Source organism: Gorilla gorilla, chromosome 15 (genome assembly GCF_029281585.2).
Source record: "Gorilla gorilla gorilla isolate KB3781 chromosome 15, NHGRI_mGorGor1-v2.1_pri, whole genome shotgun sequence".
NCBI lineage: Eukaryota > Metazoa > Chordata > Mammalia > Primates > Hominidae > Gorilla > Gorilla gorilla.
The window spans coordinates 78,779,660-78,801,831 of record NC_073239.2 but is presented as its reverse complement, the minus strand read 5'-3'; the positions used below and the strand labels follow the sequence as shown (position 1 = coordinate 78,801,831).

The 22,172-nt window shown below is 39.9% G+C and overlaps 1 protein-coding gene and 1 pseudogene across 9 annotated transcripts in view; both read right to left on the bottom strand.

The window, feature by feature from the left end:
• SYT16 (synaptotagmin 16) overlaps positions 1–22,172 on the bottom strand; it is a 318,945-nt gene that overhangs the window by 264,538 nt on the left and 32,235 nt on the right. For 7 of the 9 annotated variants that reach the window (XR_010130766.1, XR_010130764.1, XR_010130765.1 and 4 more), the window contains exon 1: positions 950–1,091. The exons of the other annotated variants lie outside the window; for them this stretch is intronic. The gene's annotated coding sequence lies outside the window, so the exon portion shown is untranslated. Of the gene's footprint in view, positions 1–949; positions 1,092–22,172 lie in introns of those variants that run through there. 9 annotated transcript variants of the gene reach the window in all.
• Positions 374–7,232, bottom strand: LOC134757128 (adenylyltransferase and sulfurtransferase MOCS3-like; annotated as a pseudogene).

The following is a 22,172-nucleotide window of genomic DNA, read 5'->3' as shown; positions in this document are numbered from 1 at the left end:
AAATACTTATACACGAGTATTCATAATGGGTTTTTTTTTTTTTCAGACTACAAAGGTGGTTTCCTTTATTTTGGTAAACTTTAAGGATCTCATTTTGATACTAATTCAAAATGCCAAATAGAATGACCCACTTTCTGAATAATTAAAACAATTTACATTTTAAACATGTATTTCTGTAGGATGTATTCTATCATCTGAAATATTAATAAGATCCAATAATTTCTTAAGTAAACAGTAAACTGATCCTAAGTATATAATCTGTGATCAATTTCATAAGACTAAGTTTACTGCACCTTAATTCCAGATATAAAATGATTTAGAAAGCATTTTGACTGGGGGAGGTGGAAAATAAGGACAGGTAAATGATCTGCAGCTTAAATACAAAATCCTGTCACATTACATCTCACATGTTCAAGACACCCTCCATGTGCTGAAAAAAAGTGATGATTCCCAGAAACAATATAATCCATTAATAAGTCACCCAATATATAACAATTTTTAAAACTCTTTATAAAAAAGGAGTCCATGTATTCACAGATACTGTAGAATCTCCAGCTCCTATGTATATTACTGAAAAATGCAAATAAATATATCTTTGCGGTATTACGGCAATCCACATCTTTCCCATCAGACTATACCAGTCACCTTAGTACTGTGGAAATGTTCCACCGTTTTGGGCAGCCCAGGCCATGAGGTCCCCCACAATATTCCAAACTGTTAAATAATCTAACTCTTGAGCTGCTGATGAGGCCTGGAGGATCTTCACGGCTTTCTGTGATTCATTTCCGTTTGTAAATCACATAAATGAGGGGAGCAGCCCCCTTCTTGTGTGCCCTGCTTCCCTTCCCGGACTGCTTCTCCTAAGAGCTTCAGGCTCTCCGCATCCCTGCGTTCCAAATATTTCAGAGGGATGTGTAGGGCATGAGGCAAAAGACAGATAGATGCTCACCTCCATCTTAGGCCTGATGTCCAGCAACAGATGGGGTGCCCCAGAATCCAGAAGTCGCTTATAGTCAGTGACAGAAACACGATCCTCTGGGCTCAGTAACTGCAGGGAGCGGCATTTATCGGTGGCTGAGGAGCCACAGAAGGCTTCATAGTCCAGCAGATGAGTCACAGTGGGCCATTTCCCGCAAGCTGCACAGTCGAGCCTGCAGCTCCGCAGCCGAATACAGCGGAAATGCCCTCTCAGGGCATCAAAGAGCAACAGGTGCCGCTGTAAGAGGGGCCCAGACTCGCAGCAATTTTCAGCACTTTCAAGGCCTGCAGGCAGCCCAGGACCTTAAGACACGGAGCATCCCGCCGTCCGTGCAGTTGGTCACTGTCTCCGCTGGGGGTGGCTGGGAGAATATGCAGCGATAGCAAGGCCCACCGTCATAATGGTAGACTGTGATTTAGCCCTCCAGGCGCAAGGCACTGGCAGACACTAGGGCCCAACCGGCCAGCCACATGCGTCATTAACCAAGTAGCGAGTGGACACGTTGTCCGAGCGGTCGCCACCACATCATATCGGCGGAGCGGGTCTAGGGTAGTGACCGGCATAAAAGGGCCTGAGTGTACCGCACTCATTCCACCGCCAAATTGAGGCCGCGCAGCGAGGCGGCGGCCGAAGCGGCCTTGGCCTGTCCAGCCAGTGCCTCGCCAAGTAGCACTTGGTGGGCCAGGTTGCTCATCTCTACCATGTCATAATCCACAAGGCCAAGGCGGCCCACGCCGGCCGCTGCCAAGTACTGTGCCAGTGGACAGCGGAGCCCACCGCAGCCCACGACTAGCACGTGTCTGTGCACGCCCAGCTCGGGCAGCACTAACTGCCGGCTATAGCGCAGAATCTCATTTTGGAACACAGCGGCCTTCCGCGGCAGCTGCAACACCGAAACCAGTCGTTCTGGCTGCGGTTCCTGCTCCGCCAAAAGGGCCGCCGCCAGCTTCTGCTTCAGGGAATTCAATTCCTCCTCACGTTGGACAACGTCAGCCTGTAAGGGGAGTACCTCCTCCTGGGTCGTAATAGTTTTATTCATAATAGTCGAAAATTTGAAACAACCCCAAGTCTACCAATTGGTGAATGGATAAACAAATTGTGGTCTATTCATACAAAAGTATATTCCTCCACATAAAACAGAACAAATTACCAGAATAGTCCATGCAGTATTGAAGAAGAACAAAGTTGGAGGACTGATACTACCCAACTTCAAGACGTGCTAATAAAACTACAGACAATGTAGCATTGGTGAAAGAATAAATTGATCAATAGAATAAAACAGAGGGCCAAGAATTAGACCCACATACATACAGTCAACCGATTTTTGACAAAGGAGCAAAGGCAATACAACGGAGCAAAGATAATCTTTTCAACAACTGGTGCTGGAACAACTGGGCATTGATATGCAAAAAAAAATGAATCTAGACAGACATTTCACCCTTCACAAAAATTAACTCAAAATGGATCACAGCCTTAAATGTAAAACACTAAAACTACAAAACCCCTAGAAGATAACATAGGAGAAAATCTAGATGATCTGGATTTGGTGATGATTTTTTAGATGCGGCACCAAAGGCACAATCCACAAAAGAAAGAATTGATAAGTTGGACTTTATTAAAATTAAATATTTCTGCTCTGTGAAAGAGAAAGTCAAGTGAATGAGAACATATGCCACAGACTGGAATAAAATATTTGCAAAACACTATCTGATAAAGAACTGTTATCCAAAATATACAAAGAACTCTTAAAATTCAACAGTAAGAACACAAACAACCTGATTGAAACATGGGCCAAAGAGCTTTACAAACACCTCACCAAAGAAGATGCGCAGATGGCAAATAAACATGTGAAAAGATGTTCCAGATTATATGTTGTCAGGGAAAGGTAAATTAAAACAATGAGATACCATGTATAAGAATAGCCAAAATCCAGAATACTGGCAACACCAAATGCTGGAGAGGTTGTGGAACAATAGGAACTCTCATTCATTGCTGGTGGGAGTGCAAAATGGTACAACCACTTTGGAAGACAGTTTGGAAGTTTCTTACCAAACTAAACACACTTTTACCATATGATCCAGCAGTCATTCTCCTTAGTATTTACCCAAAGGACGTGAAAATATATGTCCACACAAGAAACTGCACATGAATGTTTATAGCAGCTTTATTCATAATTGCCAAAACTTGGAAGCAACCAAGATGTCCCTCAATAGGTAAATGGATAAACAAACTGTGGTGAATCTAGACAATAGAACATTATTCGGTGCTAAAAAGAAATAAGCTATCAACCCATGACAAGCCATGGAGGAAATTTAAATGCATATTACAAAGTGAAAGAAGTCAATCTGAAAAGGCTACATACTGTATGATTCCAACCATATGACATTATGGAAAAGACAAAAACTGTGGAGACAGTAAAAATATCAGTAATTGCCAGGGGTTAGAAAGGGTAGAAGGATGAATGGACAGAGCACAGAAGATGTTTAGGGCAGTGAAACTACTCTGTATGATACTATAATGATGAATGCATGTCACTATACATTTGTCCAAACTCAGAGAATATACAACACCAAGAGTGAACCTTAATGTGAACTCTGGACTCTGGATGATGATGATATGCCAGGGTAGGTTCCTCAGTGTTAACAAATGTATCAGTCTAGTGGGAGATGCTGATAGTGAAGAAGGCTGTGCATGTGTAGGGGCAGGGCATAGGTGGGAAATCCCTGCACCTCCCCTTCAATTTTAGTGTGAACCTAAAACTACTCTAAAATACTACTCTACTTTTTAAAAGGGAATAAACATTGATGCACACAAGAACAATGATGAATCTCCAAAGCATTATGTTAAGTGAAAGAAGCCAGACACAAAAGATGACATATGATGTGATCCCATCTATATAAAATTTTAGAGAAGACAAAACTATCATGATGGAAAGCAGATCACTGGTTTCCAGGGTCCGGGAGGTAGGAGAGGAGACTGACTGCAATGGGGGACAAGGGAAATTTTTTGGCATGAGAGAAATGTTCTACAAGATGAATGTGGTGGTAGTTTCAAAAACTATACATTTGTCAAAAGTTATAGGATGGTACACTTAAAACTGGTGAATTTTTGCATGCAAATTATACTTTCATAAAGCTATAAGAATATAACAATAAAGCACACATAGCTCACTTTATTGCACTTCATTTTATTGTGATTTGCAGATATTGTGTGTGTGTGTTTTTTACAAATTGAAAGTCTGTAGCAACCCTACATCAAGCAAGTCTGTCAGCACTATTTTTCCAAAGTATGTGCTCACTTTGTGACTCTGTGCCAGTATTTTTTTAGCAATAAAGTATATTTAATTAAGGTAGGTATTTTTTTGGATATGATGCTATTGTATACTTAATAAACTATAGCACAGTGTAAACGTAACTTTTATATGCACTAGGAAACCGAAACATTTGTGTGACTCACTTTATTGAGATACTTGCTTTATTGCAATAGGCTGGAACTGAATCCCCAGTATCTCTAAAATATGCCTATGTAAGAATTCTATCAAACAGGCTGGGCATGGTGGCCCATACCTGTAATCCCAGCACGTTGGGAGGCCAACGTGGGCAGATTGCTTTAGCCCAGGAATTCGAGACCAGCCTGGGCAACATGCCAAAACGCCATTTCTACAAAAAATATAAAAATAAGCCAGGCATGATAGCACATGCCTGTGGTCCCAGCTACATGGGGGGCTGAAGCAAGAGCCTGAGCCCAAGAGATCAAGGCTGTAGTGAGTCATGTTTGCACTGCACTCCAGCCTGGGCAACAGAGGGAGACCCTGTCTCGAAAACAAAAAGATTATCCGAAAGAAAGTAAAAGGCATCTGTGATTCAACCATCCAGATACTACCACAGTTAAGACTTCTATGCATTAAAATGTTTATATTTTTGCCAAAAAAAATTAGTAAATTTTGCCACTTAATTTTGCAAATTGGTAAGCTTTTTTCACTTAAGATATCCTGAACATTTCTGTGCCCATAAAGAAATAGAATGACAACATGACCTCTAATGGCTACAAAATAGTCCACTGGATACATACAAAATAATTAATTCAGATTCCCTCCCAGCTGGTGAGCAGTATTGTGATGAATCTCATTATCAGGAATCCCACTCTCTGATCACCACCTTCCATACTTCTAGTTCACTCCTTCCTGGTCCTACATTCCAACTCCAGCCAACTTGATTCTTCCTGGTCCTAGATTCCATCAATCCTACCACTTTCGTCACTGCCTCTCACCCTCCTCCGATTGCTTTCTTCTTCCCCCAGCTTAAAATGCCATGGTCAGTCTCCGTACACCTCACTTGAATACTTCCTAAACACTTGCATCTTCCCACTGCATTGGGCCCACTTAGCAAAACCACACCCTGGTAAAATCCAACACTGCCTGTATCAACATAGCTAAACAAGGCTGGAGAAAAAAAAACACTCTTGAATCGAATGGCCTCACATGAAATTCATGGCCACAAGCCTCAGGTGGATCCTCAATGTAGTGCAGCAATCTTTCTACTTTTCCCTACTCCATTTTCTCCCATTCTCTTGGCCCAGTGCCTCTTAAACTATCTGCTGTGAGGGCTAGATGTTTTTATTTCCAATCCATTATAGACCAATACTTTTTAAAAATACAATAAAAATGTTATAGCAATGTCAAGTGCTATAACAGTTTCTAAAAGCTTACTCTCACTTTCTGTACTCATCTCCTGGCAAGTCAGTAACCAAGGGCTCCCCAACTGGCCACTTTGTGCACTGCAGTCCTAGATGACAAATCTCAAACCGCCAGCACCTCCCCACCTTACTCACTCTCAGTTGATCATCTTGCTTCCTCTTTCACTAAAAAGGAATGAAAGACAATCAGTTCTTACTGATATGCAAATGATGTTTACAAAGGTTATTACTACACTCCTATAATTGCTTCTGTGCTGCTTTGCAAAAAATGAAAACTAAAAATAAATCACACCCAAACAAATACAGGCTAGAAGGGTTTGTTGTTGTTGTTGTTGTTGTTTGGAAAGAAGCAGTTCTTTCAAAGTAGCTTCGTTACTTGTACCAAACTGTATACATAAAACCTTTGTGCAACCTAGAGTGACTTTTTCCAAAGATTGTTACCTATTTCAAGGTGGAACCATTAAAACGTACTGAACCACAGTGGAAAAGACAACTATTGAGCCTAATTGAGGAGAAGGGTACTGTATATTTCTGCGGCAACTGTATGTGGGTACATGGACAAGGTCTGTCATCTATTTAGGGACTTGTTTTATATGTCCCGGACCTTATCCTCATCTTTTTGTTTTCTTTTGAATGTACTTTTCCAAACAAAGAATTATAAAATTATTTCAACCTTAGAACCTTAAGATGCCTTCAAATGGATTTATGTTAGTCTTTAGGGAGTCAATGTGTTGCTGCTTATTATAATACAGTTCGGTTGGAGCCCCAAGTGTGCCAATGTCCTCCCCACACTTCCCAGATGCCTTCATCTTCCTGTGAGCACTTGAGCTAGGAATCTCAGGTGACTTAATTTGGTTTTCCAGTGCTGAGGAGGCTACATTGTCTGGGGTATATATCCAGGAGTTCACCATTTGACATTAGAAAATTTAGGACACAGACACAAGGAGTTTGTGTCTGTGTCCTAAACCTTTAGGAGCAAAGGTTTAATAGGCAGAAGAAGAGAAACAGCTCTCTCTGTCGAGAGAGAGAGGGGTTTTCCGAGCGGAAAAGATGGGCTGGCTGTGGATGTGCCGGATTTTATAGTAAAGCTTGAGGAGGTGGTGTGTGATTTAGGTATGTAGGGCACACAGATTGGTTTAATCAAATGTGAAGTTTACATAGCACGCCCAAACCCGGTCACCCCACCCTAATCTTATGCTAATGAACTCTCCGTGTCTGGCCGCCATCTTGTCGCTCTTTACTGTACACATGGCTGGCACCTAAAGGAAGATGGAGCCAACATGTCTAGTCCCTAGTTCCCGCCAGCATTCACTAGTGCAAGCTCCCAGGTTGGCTGTCTATGTCTGCAGCTCGACTTTACAGGCTGCTCTTTGTTAGAAAATGATTTGGGGCTGGCCGGGCGCGGTGGCTCACGCCTGTAATCCCAACACTTTGGGAGGCCGAGGCGGGCGAATCATGAGGTCAGGAGATCGAGACCATCCTGGCTAACATGGTGAAACCCCGTCTCTACTAAAAATACAAAAAAAAAATTAGCCAGGCGTAGTGGTGGGCACCTGTAGTCCCAGCTACTCGGGAGGCTGAGGCAGGAGAATGGCCTGAACCCCTGAACCCAGGAGGCGGAGCTTGCAGTGAGCCGAGATCGCACAGCTGCACTCCAGCCTGGGCAACAGAGTGAGACTCCGTCTCAAAAAAAAAAAAAAAGAAAAGAAAAAAGAAAATGATTTGGGGCTGCTTTTCATTAAAAAGCCTTACCGAGGACTCCCATAACCTTACTATCTGCCTAAGTGATTTCTTCTTAACCCCTGTATCAGTGCCTACTCTACTGAAAAACTAGTTTTTCATTCTTGAGAAGAAACTTATGGAAGGACACGTTTCCTATCACAAGTTCACGTACTAATTTTTTTGTTTAATTTCCTTGGTGCGACTTATGCCAAGTAATTACGAAGATTTTTTTCCTGGGTATTTCATGAAGGCTAGGAAGTTGGAACAGGCAAATCCTGGGTGTGAAAGCTTTATTTTATCTACCTCATTTATTTTTTATTTGTTGTAGTCATAGTCTCTGCTTTCCTATTTTAAGACCACTGAAGTATTCCCAGGCCCTGTCTTAAACTTAAGAGTTGATGTATTGGTGGGAAGAACTGAATGTTCAAGATGATTTTTTTATTCCATTTTTTTATAATCTCCTTTTGTACATGTAATAACATTGAGCATATGAATTATTGTTCCTCTAATGGCTTAACGGGAAAGGAGAAAGAAAGATCCTAACTTCTGGGTGGAAAAGTCTTTCCCCTGTATGCGGAAGGCCCTGATTGAAATGTGGACCTAAGACTGTTTGCCAAGTTTTGTCTCTTAGTTATTGCACCTTGACTTTAGGATTCCCCAATTTTTTTTTCTTTTATTCTTTTTTTTTTTTTTTTTTTGCCAAGCTGTGCCTTTCCTTCTGGAATTGTAAGTGAACACAATAGTACATGCTTACACTGTGAAGTGGATACTGTTACAGAGAACACAACAGTGGCTTTCTCACTGTTGAGATGATAATGTCTTGTGAATGTATGATCTACAGAGAAACCCCTGTAGTTTTATCCACTGATGCTGTCTGCTGGAAAATAAATTTTGAATGTTTTTCCCCCTTTCAAAATGACAGAAAGACAGACAGACAATCAGAAGGGACCAAACTTTCCTTCCATATAGTCTTTCTTCCCTTTTATTAGAGATGAATTGCTTGTGTTCCCATCTTAGGTCAAATCCTCCATTTACGCACTGGATTCCAACCTCTCTTCTACTCAAAGACACTGTTCCATCAATTCTTTCCCTCCTGCATCAGAGATTTTTCCCTTTCTACTGAGTTATTCCTATCAGTGTACATGCTATTATTTCTCCCATCTTAAGAAGAAAATCTCTTGCTCCCACTTCCCCTCCAGCCTCTTGACTGCACTCTCCTTTAGTACTGTCTATATGCTCTTTCCAGCCCCTCTTCCTTAACCAACTCCAACCAGGCTTACCCCACCACTGCATTACATTGCTTTCTCAAGGTCACTAGGGAAACCCACTTTGTAAGCTCTGGCAGTCAACTGTCAGTCTTCGAAGTAGACACTTTCTATGGTACATGTCATGTTCCCTGGGCCCACCTCTAATTTCAGTCATAGCTGCAGTTGGTTCCATGCTCATTAACAGCATTCCTTAACAAGCACCCACCTCATCTCTCTCTGCTTTCAGCCTCAAGGTTTCACCCACAAGAGCTTGCAAATCCCAGAAGTAGGGAAGAGTTAACACTCTCAAGAAAACCCTCAACCAAGGGGGACCAGACACATGTCCCAGCTTCCCATTGTCTGAGCAGAAAATTGTGGCTGGCGCTTTACATCCTTCTTAGATGTCTCAGTGGAGCTGACCCCACAGTCTGGAGCAACCATCTCAATAACACACCCTTTATTGGCTTTCTTCTTTCACTGTCTCACTTCTCTACTCTCTCATTCCTTTTCCTGGGATCATCTCCCAAATAAATACCTTGTCCACCATCTCTGCCTTAGAGAACCCAAACTAAGATGATCCTCATCTAACTTAACCACATTTGACATGGTTGATCATTCTCTTTTTTGAAGCAGATTTTTCTTGGCTTCTAGGATATTAAATATCGTGTTTCCTCCTACCTCACTGACCACTCCTTCTCATCCCTGCCAGTTCTTCCTCCCTAAAAACTCTGGGTCCTTGGCCACATGTCTCCCATGCCTATGCTTACTCCATTGGCGATGTCAAATCATGGTGTTAAACATCTCCCAAATGCTGATGACTCCCATACTTCTATATCAAGCCCAGATCTTTCCTTTGATCTCCAGACTCAAACACCTAACTGCTTATTCAATATCTCCAATAGGATGTTTAATAGACATCTCAGACTTGGTGTTCCCAAAACGAAATTCCTGATCTCCACTCGTCCCCAACCCTCACCTGCCCAAACCCGCTCCTTCCACAGTCTTCCCCTCTAAATTTATGACATCTCCTGCCCTCCAGTTTCTCAGGGCAAAAACTTTAGAATGATCTTCAGTATCTCTCATACTTCAGTCTATCTGCAAATCCTGTCTATTCTATCCTCAAAATAGTATGTATGTATTAAATAGTATATGTGCATATGTATAAAATATTATATTGGAGATAAGTGTGTGTATATCTCCAAAATCTGATTATTCTCACCATTTCCACTGCTCCTCCCCTGCTGCCATCATCTGTTGTCTACATTCTACCTGATGCCACTGTCACCCATCTTTAGTCGACCATCAAAGCAGCAGCCAGAGCAATCCTGTTGAGATGTATGTGTTAGATAACATTATTCTGTTGTCAAAACTCTTCATAGCTTCAAATCTCATTCAAAGTAAAATCCAAAGCCTTCCTGCCAGTTTCCAGGGGCCATCCCGTCACATCTGGCTGTCCATCATTTCTCTAACCTCCCTCCTCCTGCACTCCCTTCCACTCGCTCTGCTCCAGGTGGACTGACCCCCCGCCATTCCTCAACCACACCACATACACTCCTGGCTCCTCCTTTTTATATCCCTCTGCAGACATTGGAGATAACATTTGAATGGGCAGATATAAAATTCACATGTTAATTTTAAATGTTACTTGTGAGAGTCTTTTTTACAGCTGAGTCAGTTTAGATTTATTCAAACCATTCAGGTTTATTGCAAAAGGACTGGACCCTCTTTCATGGGTCTGTTGGATTCTGCTCCCTAATCATGAAGAAGTAGAAAAACTTTGCCTAGGCATTATAACTGATAAATAAATAACAACATAATTACCACTCTACTCTTACGGTAAATTTTTTTATAATAGTTTCTAGTAGTTTAATAGTCATCCTATTAAATACACATACAGATAGCCCCCAACTTAGGATGGTTCAACTCAAGATTTTTTTCAGCATTACAATGGTGCAAAAGCAATATGTATTCAGTAGAAACCATACTTTGAGTACCCATAAAACCATCCTGTTTCTCACATTCAGTACAGTATTCAATATATTACATGAGATATCCAATAATTTATTATAAAATAGGTTTTGTGCTAGATAAGTTTGCCCAACTCTAGGCCAGTGTAAGTGTTGTGAGCATATTAAAGGTAGTGTAGGCTAAACTATGATGTTTGGCAGGTTATGTGTATTAAACACATTTTCAACTTACAATTATTTTCAACTTATGATGGGTTTATCAGGACACAGCCCCATCATAAGTCAAGGAGCATCTGTATACATCTGTAGTTCCATGCAAAATTATAGTCTAATTAATCCACCAATAGGTGCAACATAAACTTGTTCCTTACCTTCCTTAGGAAATTAACTTGGACTCAGATAGCATTAAATAGATTCTGAAAATGTAAATATGCCCTAAGTCACCTTTTGACTTGAAGGACTCTGTCTTTGATTTGTAGTTAATGAATTACAAAAAGAGAAAAACTTTTTGGACACCAAGCTAACAATCAATAAGTTTATCTCGGTCCTTGTAGATAAGGTACTCATATAACCTTGCTTCCCCATTTCCTATACAAGCAAGTGTGATGAGAGAAAAACCCAAGGTGCTAGATTTTCACTAATATGAGACAAGCAAAAGAAAGATCCCACAAGTCCTTTTCTATATATAGAGGCAGGGTGGGAGTGGTGGAAATATTCACTGTGCATGCCATGGGCTAAGCTAGTGGGAAAAAAAAAGAATAAGCAACAGTTTTTATAAACTTTAGGTAAGTGTGGAGAAAAACACACTGCAAAAAACTGCTGCTCCATATGAATGTATACACACATATATACACAAGATAGAATAACCACGAGTGATGCGTATGTTTCTAGGGAGGCAATCGATGTTGGGTTCCTCTCTTTCCTCACTTTGCTAAATTGGTCAAAGGAGTCCAAGGAAACCAGTTTTCTCCCTAAACAAATGCACAAGAAGGACTCCCAGATGGGCTGACTTTCTGGGTTGGCAAACCAGAGCAGTGACATTATAAACATTGAACATGTGAAAAAAGGAAAGGCACAAGCAAAAGCCAATCCACTTACTATTTCTTACTATAGTAATAGTGACAAGGGTCTCCGAGAGAGGTATAAGCACGTGCACGCGCGCGCGCGTGTGTGTGTGTAGTATGATTAAAACTAGGTAAAGTTAGTATAATAAAAATTAGGAAATGCCAGAAGAGATTTTAACATCATTGGAGTATATTTTAAATTTTTTCATTCAACAAATTAGCCCCTTTTGAAAAAAGTGGCAAAATTATATTATTTACAAGATAATCACTAGATATATAAATACCTTAATTCACAGTGGTGTGATCTAGAACCCAAGTTTAAAGTTGCATAATGAATACTAATACCTTCTTTCAATCTCACAAGTATATCTCTGGAAAAAGTATATATACATGTATACATGTGTGTATGTGCATATGTGTATGTACACATACACATATTGGGATGGGGGTGTGTGTGTATCAACCTAATATATATAGGCTAAAGTAAGTGTTCTGAGCATATTTAAAGTACGGTAGGGTAAACTATGATGTTCATAGATTATGTGTATTATGTGTACACCTTTTTGACTTACAGTATCAACATGCTTGTATATAGAGACACATTTAGACATTAGATCAAAAGTTCAAATTTTATGTCCTTGATGAATAAGATGTCCATGAGAAATCCTAATAATTCCAAAGGTAATCACAGACTGAAAGACCTCCAATAATAAATTGTGCTCCCACTACTATTTCCCCGAGAAGCTCCTTCCTTCAAAACCCATCCGTTCCCTATCACCAAGTTTTCCCATTTGCAACACGTAAGTGTCTTTGTCCATTCAGACTGCTGTAACAAAATGCCATAAGCTAGCGGCCTAAAAACAATAGCAATTTATTTCTTGCAGTTATGGAGGCTGGAAAGTTCCAAGATCAAAGTGCCAGCAGATCTGGTATCTGGTGAAGTTCTGTTTCCTGATTCATAGATGGTACCTTCTCCCTGTGTAGAAGGTACAAAGAAGATAGCAGAAGGCCTTAGCCCTATTTTATGAAGGCCTTAGCACTATTCCCATTTATGAAGGTTCTGCCCTCATGACCTTATCACCTCTTCCTAATGCCATCATCTTGAGGGTTAGGATTTCAACACATGTACTTGGGGAGACACAAACTCTCAAACCATAACAGTAGGTTTCTCATTGCAGATTAAAAACTGACCCTGAATATAGCAATAGTGAAAAGATGCCCAGCCTCTAAAGGGCCCCAGTGACTCAAGGGTCCAAAACAATTTTAATTCTTCTGACTTTAAAGCTCTGTCTGTTTGGGACAAGTAAAGAACAACAAGGCCGGGTGCAGTGGCTTATGCCTGTAATCCCAGCACTTTGGGAGGCCAAAGCGGGTGGATCATTTGAGGTCAGGAGTTCGAGACCAGCCTGGCCAACATGGTGAAACCCCGTCTCTACTAAAAATACAAAAATTAGCTGGGCATGGTGGCAGATGCCTGTAATGCCAGCTACTCAGGAGGCTGAGGCAGGAGAATCACTTGAACCTGGGAGGTGGAGGTTGCAGTAAGCCAAGATCACGCCCCTGCACTCCAGTCTGGGCAACAGAGTGAGACTCCATCTCAAAAAAAAAAGTCAAACTCCATGCTTTAAATCATCAATAATATAATAGGCAATAAACCTCTGTGTTTACAGTATCAATTTGACTTTTAAAAATCCTAATTAACTTTCTTTCAAATGAAAAAGATATGTTGCTTTTTAAATAATCTTTCACAGCAAAGTCTCAGGATACAAAACCAACATGCAAAAATCACAAGCATTCCTATACACCAACAACAGGCAAGCAGAGAGCCAAATCATGAATGAATTGCCACTCACAATTGCCACAAAAAGAATAAAATACCTAGGAATACAGCTAACAAAGGAAGTGAAGAACCTCTTCACGGAGAACTACAAACCACTGCTCAAAGAAATCAGAGAGGACACAAATAAATAGAGAAACATTCCATGCTCTTGGATAGGAGAATCAACATCATGAAAATGGCCATACTGCCCAAAGTAGTTTATAGATTCAATGCTATTCCTATTAAACTACCATTGATGTTCTTTACAGAATTAGAAAAAAACTATTTTAAAATTCAAATGGAACCAAAAAGAGCCTGAATAGCCAAGACAATCCTAAACAAAAAGAACAAAGCTGGAAGTACCATGCTACTCAACTTCAAACTATCCTACAAGGCTACAGTAACCAAAACAGCATGGTACTGGTACAAAAACAGACACATAGACCAATGGAACAGAATAGAGATCTCAGAAATAAGACTGCACACCTACAACCATCTGATCTTCAACAAATCTGACAAAAAAAGAGCAATGGGGAAAGGATTCCCTATTTAATAAATGGTGCTGGGAAAACTGGCTATCCATATGTAGAATATTGAAATGGGAACCCTTCCTTAAACCATAGACAAAAATTAACTCAAGATAGAGTAAAGACTTAAATGTAAAACCCAAAACTATAAAAACTCTGGAAGAAAATCTAGGCAATACCATTCAGGATATAGGCATTGGCAAAGATTTCATGATGAAAATGCCAAAAGCAATTGCAACGAAAGCAAAAATTGACAAATGGGATCTAATTAAATTAAAGAGCTTCTGCACAGCAAAATAAATTATCAGAGGGAAGAGATAACCTACAGAATGGAAGAAAATTTTTGCAATCTATCCATCTGATGAAGGTCTAATATCCAGAGTCTACAAGGAACTTAAACAAATTTGCAAGAAAAAAAGCAAACAACCCCATTAAAAAGTGGGCAAAAGACATGAACAGACACTTCTCAAAAGAAGACATACATGCAACCAACAAACATGAAACAAAGCTCAACATCACTGATTATTAGAGAAATGCAAATCAAAACCACAGTGAGACATCACCTCGTGCCAGTCAGAATGGCTGTTATTAAAAAGTCAAAAAACAACAGGTGCTGGCAAGGTTGTGGAGGAAAAGGGATGCTTTTACACTATTGGTGAGAGTGTAAGTTAGTTCAACCATTGTGGAAGACAGTGTGGTGATTCCTCAAAGACCTAGAGGCAGAAATACCATTTGACCCAGCAATCCCATTACTAGGTATACACCCAAAGGAATATACATCATTCTATTATAAAGATACATGCATACGTACGTTCATTGCAGCACTATTCACAATAGCAAAGACATGGAGTCAACCTAAATGCCCATCAATGATAGACTGGATAAAGAAAATGTGGTACATATACACCATGGAATACTATGCAGCCATAAAAAGGAGCAAGATCATGTCCTCTGCAGGGACATGGGTGGATTTGGAAGCCACTATCCTCAGCAAACTAATGCAGGAACAGGAAACCAAACACCACATGTTCTCACTTGTAAGTGGGAGTTGAATGATGAGAACATATGGACACATGGGGAGAAACAACACACACTGGGGCCTGTTGGAGGGTGGGGTGGGAGGAGGGAGAGCATCAGGAAGAATAGCTAATGGATGCTGGGCTTAATACGTAGGTGATGGGATGATTTGTGCAGCAAACCATCATGGCACACATTTATCTATATAACAAACCTGCACATCTTGCACAGGTACCCCTGAATTTAAAATAAAAGTTTAAGAAAAAATAATAATAATCTTTCAGAGTAACTGCTGTTTTCACAACAGCCAATTCATCCCCTTAACCCTTTCACAAGTTTAAAACTCAAGAAAATATAATGTTGGCCTCAAAAGTAATCTGAAGAACATTCTGATTCACTAATGATTACCAACACATAATAGGGCAAATAGAAACATTAGAGGCATTTTCATCCAAACCAAAGCAAAAGACTTTTGTTGAATGCATCTGACGTGGAGGGCACTGAAGGGATAAACATAAAAGAATCTCATTATTTGAAATGTTTACAATTTACTTACTGGGTAGACATAATAAAGTTAGATAAAAATGTTTTTTATTTTAAGAACAACCAACACCATTAAAAATAGGCAAATGATATGTACACTTCTTAAAAGAAGAAATGCAAACAGCTAACAAACCACATGAAAAAAATGTTCAACATCACTATCAGAAAAATGCAAATTAGGCCAGGCACGGTGGCTCATGCCTGTAATCCCAGCACTCTGGGAGGCCAAGGTAGGCAGATAACCTAAGGTCAGGAGTTTGAGACCAGCCTGGCCAACATGGTGAAACCCCATCTCTACTAAAAATACAAAAATTAGCCAGGCATGGTGGCAGGTGCCTGTAATCCCAGCTACTAGGGAAGCTAAGGCAGCAGAATCACTTGAACCCAGGAGGCGGAGGTTGCAGTGAGCCAAGATCACACCATTGCACTCCAGCCTGGGTGACAGGAGCAAAACTCCGTCTCAAAAAGAAAAAGAAAAAAATGCAAATTAAAACCACACTGAGATACCATCTTACACCAGTCAGAATAACTATTATTAAAAAGTCAAAAACAACAGATGTTGGAATGGATGCAGAGAAAAGGGAAAACTCATATTGTTGGTGGGAATGTAAATTAGTTCAATATCTATGGAAAAAAATATGGAAATGTCTACCAAGAGAAAAATAAATCATCATATCAAAAAGATACCTGTGGAAGTGGAGGCAGCACAAGATGGCCAATAGAAGCCTCTACCAACCATCCTCCCCTCAGGAACATCAAATGGAACAACTAACTATCCACACAAAAAAGCACCTATGTAAGAATGAAAAATCAGGTGACCAATCACAGTACCTGGTTTTAACTTCATATCACTGAAAGAGGCACTAAAGAGGGTAGGAAAGACAGTCTTGAACTGCCAATGCCACCCCTCTCCCACCCCCTGGCAGTGGCCACATGAGGTAAAGAATCTGTGCACTTGAGGGAGGGAGAGCATAGTGATTGTGGGACTTTGCATTGGAACTCAGTGCTGCCCTATCACAGCAGAAAGCAACACCAGGCAGAACTCAGCCAGTGTCCATGGATGGAGCATTTAGATGGGCCCTAATCAGAGGGAAATCACCCATCCAAGCAGTCAGAACTTGAATTTCAGCAAGCCTCACCACCACAAGCTAAAGTGCTCTGGGGTCCTAAATAAATTTGAAAGGCAATCTATGCCACAACGACTGCAACTCCTACGCAAATCCTAATGCTGTGCTGGGCTCAGAACCAGTGGATTTTGGGGGACACATGACCTAGTGAGACACTGGCTGGGGCAAGTAAGAGAGTGCTTGTGCCAGTCAGCCCTCCCCCAACTCCAGGCAGTGCAGCTCACAGCTCCAAAAAAGACTCCTTCCTTCTGCCTGAGGAGAGGAGAGAGAAGAGTAAAGACAATTTTGTCTTACAAATTGGATACAAGTTCAGTTACAATAGGATAGGGCATAAGACAGAGTCCGGAGGCCCCCCATTCTAGGGCCTAGTTCCTGGTCATCATTTCTAGGCAAGCTTGGGCCAGAAGGGAGCCTGCTGCCTTGAAGGGAAGAACCCAGTCCTGGCAGGATTCATCTATTGACTAAAAAGCCCTTGGGCCCTGAATAATTTGCAGCAACAACCAGGTAATACATGCTGTGGGCCTTGGATGACTCTGAGACATGCTGGCTTCAGGTTTGATCCAGCACATTTCCACCTGTGGTAGCTATAAGGAGAGACTCCTTCTGCTTGATAAAAGCAGAGGGAAAGGTAAAGGGGGCTTGTCTTACAGCTTAGATACCAGCTCTGTCCCAAAAGGGTCAAGCCCTAAGTGGGCCCTTGTGGTTTAGGTGCCAGCTCTGCCACAGTAGAATAAAGTACCAGGTAGATTTCTGACTCCAGGCTCTGTCTCCCAGAGAACATGTCTGGACCTTCCCAAGGCCCAGGGAAACTCAGCGCACTGAAGAGAAGGACACAAGTTTAGCTGGTTTCACTACCTGCTGATCACAGAGCCCGAGGTTCTTGAGCAAACATAGGCAGTACCCAGGTAGCGGCTACAGTGGGCCTTGAATGAGGCCCAGTGTTGTGCTGGTTCCAGGTCTGACCATCACGGTCCCAATGGTGGTGGCCACAGGGGTGCTTATGTCACGTGTCCTCCACTTCCAGACTGCTCAGCACAGAGAGAGAGAGAGACTCCTTTTGTTTGGGAGAAAGTAAGGAAAGAGAGCAAGAGTCTCTGCCTGGTAATCCAGATTATTCTTCCGGATTTTATCCAAGACCACCAAGGTGGCACCTAAGTCTGCAAGAGCCACAGCATTATTACTGGGCACGGGATGTGTCCTAATGCAGATACGGCTTCAGTGACCAAACACTTAGATCACAACACCCAAGTCCCTTCAAATACCTGGAAAGCTTTCCCAAGAAGAATGAATACAAAAAAGCCCAGAGAGTGAAGACTACAATAAATACCTAATTCTTCAATGTCCAGACACAGACAAACATCCACAAGCATGAAGACCATACAGGAAAACATGACCTCACCAAACAAACTAAATAAGGCCTCAGGGGTCAATCTGAGAGAGACAGAAATACGTAACCTTTCAGACAGAAAATCCAATAGCTGTTTTGAGGAAACTCGATGAAATTCAAGACAGCACGAAGAATTCAGAATCCTATCAGATAAATGTAACAAAGAGATTGAAATAATTAAAAAGAAACAAGCAGAAATTCTGGAGTTGAAAAACTACAATTGACATACTGAAGAATGCATTAGAGTCTCTTAACAGCAGAATTAATCAAGAGAAGAAAGAATTAGGCAGCTTGAAGACAGGCTATTTGAAAATACAGTAAGAGGAGATAAAAGAAAAAATAATAGAAAACAAGGAAGCACATCTAAAATATCTAGAAAATAGTCTTTAAAAGGCAGAGTTATTGGCCATAAAGAGGAGATGGAAAGAGAGATACAAGGGTAGAAAGTTTATTCAAAGGAGTAATAACAGAGAACTTCCCAAACCTAGAGAAAGATATGAATATTCAAGTACAAGAAGGTTACAGAACACCAAGCAGATTTAACCCAAAGAGGACTACCTCAAGGTATTTAATAATCAAACTCTCAAAGGTCAAAGATAAAGAAAAGAGCCTAAAAGCAGCAAGAGAAAAGAAACAACTAACATAAAATACAATGGGGCTCCAATACATCAGGCAGCAGGCTTTTCAGTGAAAACCGTACAGGTCAGGAGAGAATGGCATGACATATTTAAAGTGCTGGGGAAAAAAAGACTTTTACCATAGAATAGTATATCTAGCAAAAATATCCTTCAAAGATAAAGGAAAAATAAAGACTTTCCCAGACAAACGAAAGCTGAAAGATTTCAATAACACCAGACCTGTCCAACAAGAAATGCTAAAGGAAGTACTTCAATTAGGAAGAAAAGGATGTTAATGAACGATAAGAAATCATCTGAAGGTGTAAAACTCACTGGTAATAGTAAGTACAAGGAGAAACATACATAACATTCTAACTGTGGTGTGTAAACTACTCTTAAGTAGAAAGACTAAATGATGAACTGACCAAAAATAGTAACTACAACAACTTTTCAAAATGTAGACAGTACAGTAAGATATAAAGAGAAACAACAAAAAGTTTAAAAACAGGAAGACAGAGTAAAGGCATAGAATCTTTATCAGTTTTCTTTTTGCTTGTTTATGCAAATAGCGTTGTTTTCTGCTTAAAATAATGGGTTATAAGATAGTATTTGCAAGCCTCATGGTAACCTCCAATAAAAAAACATACAACAGATACAGAAAAAATAAAATGCAAGAAACTAAATCATATCACCAGAAAAAAATTACCTTCACCAAAAGGAAGGCAGGAAGGAATGAAAGAAGGAAGAGAAGACCATAAAACAATGAGAAAATGACAAAATGGCAGGAGTAAGTTCTTAACAATGGTAACACTGAATGCAAATGGACTAAACTCTCCAGTCAAAAGATGCAGGCTGGCGGAATGGATGAAAAAGCAAGACCCAGTGATCTGTTGCCTACAAGAAACACTATTCATCTATAAAGATGCACATGGACTGAAAATAAAGGGATGGAAAAAGATATTCCATGCCAATGAAAACTGAAAAAGAGCAAGAATCACTATACTTATATCAGACAAAATAGATTTCAAGACAAAAACTGTAAGAGGAGACAAAGAAGGTCACCATATAATGATAAAGGGGTCGATTCAGCGGGAGGATATAACAACTTTAAATACATATGCACCCAACACTAGAGAACCCAGATATATAAAGCAAATATGAGAGCTAAAGAGACAGGCCCCAGTACAATAATAGCTAATAACAAGTGGAGTGCTCTACTTCAACACCCCACTTTCAATATTGGACAGATCTTCCAGACAGAAAATCAATAAAGAAACATCAGATTTAATCTGCACTACAGACCAAATGGACCTAATGTATATTTACAGAACATTTCATCCAACAGCCGCAGAATACACATTCTTTTCCCCAGCACATGAATAGACCATATGTTAGGTCAAAAAACAAGTCTTAAAACATTCAAAAAACTGAGATAATATCAAGCATCTTCTCTTACCACAATGGAATAAAACTAGAGGAATTTGGAAACTATACAAATACATGGAAATTAAACAATATGCTCCTGAATGACCAATGGGTCTATGGAGAAATTAAGAAGGAAATTGAAAATTTTCTTGAAACAAACGATAATGGAAACACTTAAGTCCCATACCAAAACCTGTGAGACACAGCAAAAACAATACTAAGAGGGAAGTTTATAGCTATAAGTGCCTACATCAAAAAACAAGAAAAATTTCAAATAAACAACCTAATAATGCATTTTAAAGAACAAGAGCAAGCCAAAACCAAAATTAGTAGAAGAAAAGAAATAAAGATCAGAACGGAAATAAATTTGAAATGAAGAATACAAAATATCAATGAAACAAAAAGTTGGTTTTTTGAAAAGCTAAACAAAATTCAGAAACCTTTAGCCAGACTAAGAAAAAAGAGAGAAGATCCAAATAAATAAAATCAGACATGAAAAGAAGACATTACAACTGATACTGCAGAAATTCAAAGGATCATTAGTGGCTGCTATGAGCAACTATATGCCAATAAATTGAAACATCTAGAAGAAACTGATAAATTTCTAGACACATACAACCTACCAAGATTGAACCATGAAGAAATCCAAAACCTGAACAGACAAGTAACAAGACTGAAGCCATAATAAAAAGTCTCCCAGGCCGGGCACAGTGGCTCATGCCTGTAATCCCAGCACTTTGGGAGGCTGAGGCAGGCGAATCACGAGGTCAGGAGTTCAAGACCAGCCTGGTCAACATGGTGAAGCCCCGTCTCCACTAAAAATACAAAAAATTAGCTGGGCATGGTGGCAGATGCCTGTAATCCCAGCTACTCAGGAACCTGAGGCCAGAGAATCACTTGAACCCAGGAGGTAGAGGTTGCAGTGAGCTGAGATCATGCCACTGCACTCCAGCTGGGGTGACAGTGTGAGACTCCATCTCAAAAAAAAAAAAAAAAAAAAGTCTTCTAGTAAAGAAAAGCTTGCAACTCAATGGCTTCACTGCTGTATTCTACCAAACATTTAAAGGAGAACCAATACCAATCCTACTCAAACTCTCAAACTATTCCAAAAAATAGAGGACAGAATCCTTCCAAATTCATTCTATAATGCCAGAATTGCCTGATACCAAAACCAGACAAAGACATATTAAAAACAGAAAACTGTAGCCCAATATCTCTATGAATATTGATGCAAAGGTCCTCAACAAAATACTACCAAACGGAATTCAACAATACATTAAAAAGATCATTCATTATAACCAAGTGGGATTTATTCCTGGGATGCAAGGATGGTTCAACATATGCAAATCAGTCAGTGTGGTATATCATATCAAGAGAAGGAAAAACAAAAACTATATGATCATTTCAATTGATGCTGAAAAAGCATTTAATAAAATTCAACATCCCTTCGTGATAAAAACCCTAAAAAAATGGGTATAGAGGAACATACCTCAACATAATAAAAGCCATATATAACAGACCCATAGCTAGTATCCTACTAAATGAGGAAAAACTTAAAGCCTTTCCTGTAAGATTTGGAACACAATGAGAATGCCCACTTTCACCACTGTTATTTGACATAATACTGGAAGTCCTAGCTAGAGCAATCAGACAAGAGAAAGAAATAAAGGGCATCCAAACTGGAAAGGAAGAAGTCAAATTATCCTTATTTGTGGATGATATGATCTTATATTTGGAAAACCTAAAGACTCCACCAAAAAAAAACTATTAGAACTGATAAATTCTATAAAGTTGCAGGATACAAAATCAACATACAAAAATCAGCATTTCTACATGACAACAGTAAACAATCTGAAAAATCAAAAAAGTAATACCATTTATAATAGCCACACATAAAATTAAATATCCAGGAATTAAAGAAGGAAAAGATCTCTATAATGAAAACTACAAAACACTAATGAACTAAATTGAAGAAGACACCAAAAAATGGAAAGACATTTCATATTCGTGGATTGGAAAAATCAACATTGTTAAAA